Genomic DNA, 8,909 nt, shown 5'->3' with positions numbered 1-8,909 from the left:
CATCTTCCTCCTCTCCTCCTCCCCCATGAGGCCCCCACTGCCCGCAGGGACGTGCTGAGCTGCGAGTGGCAGGCGGGAATGGCCTCACGGGAGGAGGGGGGATGGAGGAGAGTAGGGATACGGAGAGCGGCGGGGACCTCCAGAGGGTGGGGGTGCAGTGGAGGAGATGAGGGACTCACATGGCAGCAGTAGGTGCCTCGGGGAAGGGGCAGAGCAGGGAGGGGAAGAGGCAGAACACAAGTGGGACCACCACAGCCGAAGTGTCCAGCGGGGGGTTGGAGGTGGCTGCCGCCTATGCTTGTAAACAAGTTTTTGCTGGATCATGTCCTTAATCTGTAAAGATCCAATCCTGCAATGTCCTGAGAGTCCTCAACTCCTAGTGATTTAGGCCCCAGTACTGGAATCAGATCCATGTCATCAGATCCCCTGCATTGTTCAGAGCTCCACTGGAGTTAGTGGAGATGTATGGGGCCCACCGGCCTGCCAGAAAAGACCTATTGCAGGACTGGAACAACAGGCATTAGTGTTGTCACAACTATAGCAAGAGAGGCCCAGAATTGTGGGGGCCTCAGTTCTCAACTGAAAGAGACAATGACTTTAAACAGCTTTTTTAAAAATATATTTGATTTGTAATTTTTAACTACACACACACACACACACACACACACACAATATTCTGTTAGTTATCTAGGTTGTTAAACAGGTAATACCAATTTATGACCATTACAAACCAATTTTAACAGGCATTTTTGTGGAATTTTAGGTTTTGGATATACTAGAAATAGATGTGATATAAAAATATTAAAATGCAATGCAGATTTTTTATTATTATGCTCTATAAACATGTTCAATGTGTATCAGTGAACAAATCAGAACAATAACTAGAATAAATGTAGTGTATGTCTATTGTATGCCATGTCAGAGCTGCAATGCAGATGTTGCAAATCAAGTTCATCTTTGGTATTTTGGTTAGACACAGAGTATACAAACCAAATACATGGTTTTGCTTCTTATTGAAGGTGAACTGCAAAGCAAAAATGAAAGTGGAGTTAAGCACAGACTGCCTGCCATCCCAAATTAGATTGTGGTTGACATTCAGCATAGAAGTTTCAACTTAACTACTGTTTAAAAAAAAAAAAAGCCCTCTGTGAAAATATCTTGATTTTCACGGTTTACAGAAGATATCCAGAATGTCACATCACAAATATCAGTAGTCTTACTAATTATAAATACATAAGTCTTAGTAATTAATTGAAACCACAATATGTGTAATGTCATAGAATTATGCCTTACGGAATATTGTCAGTGAAGCTAGAAATACCAAAAGGATTGATGCAGGGTTAGTTGAAATTTGTTTTGGTGCTTAATTCTCTTTCATAGTCAATTTGGTGGGGGCGTAGTACAGGTCTGTCGCATCTTACGCGCATTTAACATGCATGATTTCAGCTTTACGCAGTTGGCAAAAACAAAAACAAAAGATAAATATAACAATTTTAATACTGTACTTGTAGTGCGGGCGATTCCGCCCGCCATTACACTCAATATAATTTTGACTATACGCGATTTTCGCTTTACGCACTGACTGCGGAACGCAACCCCAGCGTAAGATGCGACAGACCTGTACATAAATTTGAGCTAGATTATGGTGCTAGGCACAGCATTGTGTAAGGGACGGCAATTATGAAAGAGTGAAACCTCCTAATTAGGGTCAGTTTTTGGAGAGGACATCACCATTGAAATCTCTCTCACGCAACCTGTTTTGTTTTAATTAATTAAGAATTATTTCATTTCTGCAGCAAATTACAGTGGAACAAAACGTTCTACAAATACCTCATCTTACACCTACAGAAATAAATGAAATGATCACTTACTGGTTGGAAAGGGACCATCGAAGACTCTCAAGTTACCAACAGCAACTTTTAATGGAGGCTTGTGCAGCCTGACCATTGCCACTCTATGTGTTTTGTGCCTTTAAAGAGTCATATGTGTGGGCATCCTTCAGTCCAGAGACAGAGGTGTATCTCCCGCCAAATCTTTCTAAAATGTACTCACAGTTACTGGACAGAATGGAAAAAAAACATGGGGAGCAAGTTGTCAAAAGAATGGCAGCTTACATCACCCTGTCAAGAAGCAGTATAGCACTGGAAGAACTACTAGATTTTTTGTCTCTGGATGATGCAGTAATTCAGGAAATAACAAAATACCAAAAGGTGTCCATTTCAGTGTTCCCCCTAGTGTTATGGATGAAACTTCAGGATGATCTTGGAGAACATCTGGTAGAACAAAGAACTGATAACACTTATGTTTTCAACTGGGCTCATTCATTTCTGAAGCATATCTGTATGGAGAGATATCTGAAAGTGTATGATTCACAGCTGTCTTTTCATGCTGCCTTTAAATATTAAATTAAATTAAATTAAATTAAATTAATGGAGATATCCTATCTCCTAGAACTGGAAGGGACCTTGAAAGGTCCAGCCCCCTGCCTTCACTAGCAGGACCAAGTACCAATTTTGCCCCAGATCCCTAGGTGGCCCCCTCAAGGATTGAACTCACAACCCTGGATTTAGTAGGCCAATGCTCAAACTACTGAGCTATCCCTCCCCCCTTTGCTGATTACTACCGAGGGCGCAGGCTTCCTCATGGTCTTGGGAAGTACGGAGAAGTGATCACTTCCCAGCCTCTGGCCTGGGTTTTGAAGAAAGAATTCAAAGTCAATTATGTTTTCAATCTTGGTAAACTTTTTGGAACTTCATATCACTTGATCAGATCTAACAATATTCCCCATTCTGCTAATAACAGAATGTCTGTTTAATTATGAATTTCTCTTGCATAAAGTATGGGCTTCATCAGTTATCAACATAGAAGAGGATTTAAAAGCAGCTACCAGTGCTGGGAGGTGAGTTCATAGTAATACCTAATAAAAGCAATAATCATGGATCTGGAAAGCTACTGAATCCTGAGTCTCTTTTCTCCTCCATCCCCCCTCCATGATTCCAGCATCACATCTAGTACGTCTGAACAACAATATGACACGTTAGCAAGGACCAGTCTATTTCACTTGGACAAATTCATTTTTAATCACTATAACTAGACCTTCACAATTGGAAATTCTGGTAACACACTAAGTATTCCAGTAGCTCTAGATTTGTTTTACAACCTACTTTTCCAGTTAGCAGTTTTTTAAAATATGTACAGGTAATAATTAATATTTATTTAGCACCTGTCATCTCAAAGCATTTCAGAAACTATCTCTAGGGAGACAACCATTGGGTGCAGAGCAACACTGCACATCATTGGGGAGGAAATATTTTGGCCAATGACATTTACCTCTTACTTAACACATGGGATCTCCAATATCTTCACGTAGTAGGCAGTTTGTAAGATCTCATTGTTCAGATCCTTTCATATATGTATGCTCTAGTTATTTATAAAAAGAGAGGATATTTGAGTATGTAATACTACAAGTGGGATGAATAAAAATTGTACCATATTATATGCCGGCCTGACATTTGTCATGAAAAATTACTTATCCGAGGCTCAAAAATCTACTTGCCCACTTTGCCATGGTGATTGATGGTAATGAAAAAAATATCATCTTACTCACCCATAAAAAAATTATTTGTCATGGATGAGTAGAGTTACCAAGGCTGCTGCCTACATAATGTGCCTCTGAAATCTATTGTACAGAAAAGCTAAAGCCAATAAAGAAAGATATCATGGTACTGTGAGACTAGATTGATAGGGATTTCCCTCTCCACCCTTCCCCCAAACTGATCACACTGAAATTCAGAACTAGAAAGCTAAAAGGAACAAAAAAAATTTTTTTTCAGATAAAGCCATTTCTTCTGACACCTAGTTTCAAAATACCCAACAACGGAATGTCTCTCGAAATCTACCTTGTTTGAAGGAATTGTGCCAATGCACTGGCTTAAATAAAGGAGTTAGACTGGAATTGTTACTATGTTAAACACATTGTTACAGTGAAAAGTGAAAGTGATCTGTTGGATTATGTTCTTTATTAGGCTTTCTAGCCCCTTGAACCTCCAGACCAGCAGGCAAATGGCTGGAAGGACATTGTGTTACACTCTTTAGTTACTGAGTCACAGCAAAGGGATAAGGTGCACTCATCTGGGTTAACCATGGGTACCAGTATTACCTACACCCCACTTTTCATTTCCAGGACCTCTCCTCTATGAAAGTGGGGCTTATAATGGCTATAATTTTCATGATCTTCAAGATAGTTTGAGGTCCTTATTTCAGTTTATTGTGGGGGCCCATACAATTCCAAATAAGTAGGTATGATTGAAAATTTTCAGTCAAGATTGCTTTTCTATGGAAAATTGTCATTTTGACAGAATTTTTTTGTATGAAAAGTATCTTCTTTTTGCTGAAAGTTTCAACTTTTCATTCAAAACAACAACCAAACCCTAAAACTAAAAAGTTTGTGCAAACATCAAAAAATTTTGAATCAGAAATGGCACCACAGGGCTTTACTGTAGTTTGTGTGCCTTGGGCCCTGCTTTCATCTATAGGTTATCACATCTCCCATGATCCACTGCAGAGACTCAGGAAAAGGGAGACTGGTGCATCATGGAAGATACAGTCCCAGGGAGCCTGGCCCATAGAGGAGAACAGGGACATGAGGCACTCAAACAACAACTCCTTTGAGAAAATGCAGTGGCATTTCGCAGCTGAAATTTTCAGTTTTCAGTCAAAAGTTGCCAGTTTTATTTTTAACTTGGTTTTATTTATTTTTTGCCATAAAGTTAAAATTTTCCACAGAAAAAAGAATTCTGACCAGCTCTATAAGTAAGTCATTACTCACATAGTTGTAATTAATACATAATAAAGGCCAGATTCTGAGACCTTACCCTGAGTAGTACCTTACTCCTTGGGTAAACCCACTGAAATCAGTATCTAGCTCTAAGGACCAGATTGTTATATCCTTACTCATATTAAGTGGCACCTTACTCCCTGAGTGGTCCATTGATTCCAGTGGGGCTGTTTGTGAAGTAAGGCAGATGGCAGTACTCAGTGTGAGCAAGACGATCACAGTTTGGTTTTGTGTGCATTAATTTCTGTGCCTTATGATTTTAGCATAAACTTTATTTGAAGGACTTCCAACATAAATGTTCTCTGATTTGGTTGTGGTTTTTTTTTTAAAGTTGTATGTATTCATTATTTATTTAATTTAATCATGATCTCTGTTGGGTACTTGGTTAGATAGCAAAAATAATTATTCATCCCATTTGCATTTATAGAAGTGTTGCCCTCCTTTCTTACGATGTTGTCAAAAGAACTGCAAAGCTGAGTGGAGCTTTGACACCCTAAGAATGGGTCTTTCAGCCTCAGTCCAACTTTATTCCCAACAAACAGCAAGAATGGAAAACAATGAAAACTGACCTTTTTAAATGAAACACTAGAAGTGCCCAGGCCCTCTACTGACTTTATATATAAAAGCAATATGGTATTTGATAGGTTTTTCATCCACATGACAATATTTTATTTGAATCTATTAAGTGAAGCTCTCAAGTTATCCAAGAAAGTTTTGCTGAAGGACCCTTGCCAGCTGGCTTCACAGCTTATAGGCTGTCTACATCAAATTGTAGCTGCAGATAAGCCAGTGGCACCAGGTACCATATATGTATCTATATTATTAATTTTCGGTTTAACTTTCATGACTATTGAATCTGAATCTGGTATTCTCTGTTGAGGAAGTGGATTTTAAACTGCTTATATTTTAAACACAAGTTTAAAAATACTGAATATAAAAAAAAAATAAACAAAGTAACTTTGAGTCAATAAGGACATTTTTGTACAAACCGAGGGCTGGTCCACACTAACCCCCCAGTTCGAACTAAGATACGCAACTTCAGCTACGTGAATAACATAGCTGAAGTCGAAGTACCTTAGTTCGAAATACAAGGTACTTACCGCGGGTCCATACGCGGCAGGCAGGCTCCACCATCGACAGCGCGTACTCCTCTCGCAGAGCAGGAGTACCGGCGTTGACGGCGAGCACTTCCGGGATCGATTTATTGCGTCTAGACAAGACGCGATAAATCGATCCAAGAAGATAGATTGCTTACCACCGAACCCGGAGGTAAGTATAGACGTACCCTAAGATTAACTGTATAACAACATACAATGTTGCTAAATATTATCTTGCATAACCACTCATCTGGAGTTCTAGAGGTGGTGATAAAAAGTTATTGTTATTATAACAGAACCAGTGAGCTACTGGTTATTGTCTCACTGAAAGTATATTATTGAAAGATGTTAGGAAACCCAGTATACTAGAATACTTGACTCATTCTCAGCAATATAGCTTCTAATAGACATTGCAGCATGATAAACCAGACATTGATATTTCCATTGTTTTTAATGGTATGTAATATAAAACCGTGCTCTATAGAAACAATTTTTTTTGTTAATTAAGGTGATCCTAAAAAATACCTTCACCTGCCAGTCCTGCTGTCCCAGTGCCAAGAGTCTTCCATCCCTGTTCTTTTGCCTTCAACATCTTGCATGCTAGTCACTGGTGGCCTTCTCTGTGACCTATTGTCAGGTAGGAGGGAACAACCTTTGTAAAAAACTTTGTAAAGACTTTCGGGCTAAAATCCACAGTACTTATTCAATGGCCTGACTTCAGTAAGAGTAAAAGCTGTAGGATTGAGACCCTTGTCAGTAATCTGAGGTTCTGAAAATGGTTACAGGCTGTGCATTCCCACACATAACATCACTGAAAATGTTATAGTTTAAAATAATCTAACTGAAATCTTTCCCCACCAGCCCCTCTTTCCCAATTTAGCAAAAGGATCCTATTGCTCAAAGTGAGGATTATGAACAAAGAAATGTGACATTTTTAGACTTTGACTTTTTACAAAACAAGTTTCATTTTGTTTGCTGTTTGATAAAAGATAGTAAATCCAACAGGACAAGTCTCTACTTTGGATATTCATGAGTTACCTCTATGCTATCAACATCAACAATTTCCTTTTTCATGTTATGTGTTGAGATAAAAAGAAATACATTTGCCAATAGCTCTGTTTTACTGGGTAGTAATAAAACAAAATGACCATCTCTGCTAGGGTGACCAGATAGCAAGTATAAAAAATTGGGATGGGGGTAATATGTGCCTATATAAGAAAAAGCCCTCCAAATCGGGACTGTCCCTATAAAATCGGGACATCTGGTCACCCTAATCTCTGCCTGTTGAGCCCTTCATGGACAAACAGCTTACAGACTGTGAGGCAAGCAAGGACAAAAAAGCTTGGGGAAGATGAAAAAGAGAACCTAGAAAACAGCCACTGAATAGTGGGTATCATATCTCAACCTGTCCAAGGCCCAAAGGTGGGGGGACAAAAATCCAAAATGAGACTAACAAAAAATATTTACACCGGAAACTTAACACACTCTGGGAGTCATTCCAAATAACTTTTTCTATAATCTCAGTTTCACAATTCTGTGTTTCTGATGTAAATAATTTTTAACCTTAAAAATGAGGGGACACTAGAATTGTGTGGAAGGTAGGTGAATTTGGGACCAAAATGTGTGATGTTCCTAGAAAAAAACAAAAAACAAAACAAGGGACAGATAATAGGAAGAGAGGGTAGTCTATCCTGTTCTCCTCATATTAGAGGATACACACTAAGGGCTTGTCTATACTTACCGCGCTGGTTCGGCGGCAGGCAATCGAACTTCTGGGTTCGATTTATCGCGTCTAGTCTGGACGCGATAAATCGAACTCAGAAGTGCTCCCCGTCGACTCCGGTAATCCTGCTCGCCGCGAGGAGTACGCGGAGTCGACGGGGGAGCCTGCCTGCCGGGTCTGGACGGCGGTAAGTTCGAACTAAGGTACGTCGACTTCAGCTATGTTATTCACGTAGATGAAGTTGCGTACCTTAGTTCGATTTGGGGGTTTAGTGTAGACCAAGCCTAAGGGTTATTTCTGTTACACCTTTAAAACGGATCTTTTATTGAGCACTACAAGCTGATCAGGAAATTTTTTTATGGAAAATGCAGTTCCTGCAAAATGGAAATTTTGATCCAGTTCACTACATCAAAATGAAATGTATGAATTTGGGAATGTTCAAACAAAATGTTTTGACTAAAAATGTTCAAACAAAATATTTTGACATATCTAAATCTAAGGCCAAAAAAATGGTATTTTGGTTTTTTTGTCCCAATTTGGGATGAAAACAAATGCTGAAATACCAGAATTTCCCACAGGATGTAAATTCCAATTTTCACTCAGCTCTGCTTATTAGAATTATGTTAGGGTTTTTATGTTTTCAAGTAGGATCATGAGCCCTTTTTGAACTAATCAACAAAAGGCTGTTAAAGCTCAAGCTATTTTTTTAATTATTTGGAACAAAATAAAGGTCTATAGAATGTTTTAAAACTGTAATTTTCCATGCTAAATTGAGTTGGCTAAGAGCCTGAGAAGTCCCATCAATAAACAGGTCTGTTTAATTACGGAAGTATAAAGGGGTCTAATTCTCCAAAGGATGCATGGAGGATTTATGCCTTTAGCTCCCATTAGCACTATTACTCATGTACATTTTTTCCACATGAATGAGAAAATAGGTCCCAAAAGGTATAAAGCTTGCAAGCACACTTTAATGGCCCCACTAAGCCATCACATATTGAACTGAATGATGTGAGGGATGAATAAGTAAAATGAAATTTTAACAGAGGAATTTCTAGAGCAGATGTATGAAAGGGAGTTCATATATTGAGCAGAGCTAATGGGTTTTCTTTGCTGTTTCCATGAGACCTGATGTCAGACCAATAATTAATTGTAATTTTGTAAGCTAAAGTAATGGACCCTATTTTGCTCCAAAGTATACTGGGGTAAATCTGCCTATTAACTATTGATTTACTCCAGTATAAGTGTCTTAACC

At 38.8% G+C, this 8,909-nt stretch overlaps 1 long non-coding RNA gene across 3 annotated transcripts in view; it reads right to left on the bottom strand.

The window, feature by feature from the left end:
• The window catches only part of LOC135983698 (uncharacterized), a 49,190-nt gene that overhangs the window by 23,213 nt on the left and 17,068 nt on the right, over positions 1–8,909 (bottom strand). Inside the window, exons 2-3 of one of the 3 annotated variants that reach the window (XR_010601442.1) lie at positions 6,460–6,561; positions 1,946–2,057 (exon numbers count right to left, since the gene is read on the bottom strand). This is a non-coding gene — a long non-coding RNA (uncharacterized LOC135983698). Of the gene's footprint in view, positions 1–1,945; positions 2,058–3,304; positions 3,421–6,459; positions 6,562–8,909 lie in introns of those variants that run through there. The other 2 variants (XR_010601443.1, XR_010601441.1) reach the window with 2 other exon arrangements.

This window comes from Chrysemys picta, chromosome 5, assembly GCF_011386835.1.
Source record: "Chrysemys picta bellii isolate R12L10 chromosome 5, ASM1138683v2, whole genome shotgun sequence".
NCBI classification, from domain to species: Eukaryota; Metazoa; Chordata; order Testudines; family Emydidae; genus Chrysemys; species Chrysemys picta.
This window is presented reverse-complemented; position numbering and strand designations above follow the sequence as displayed.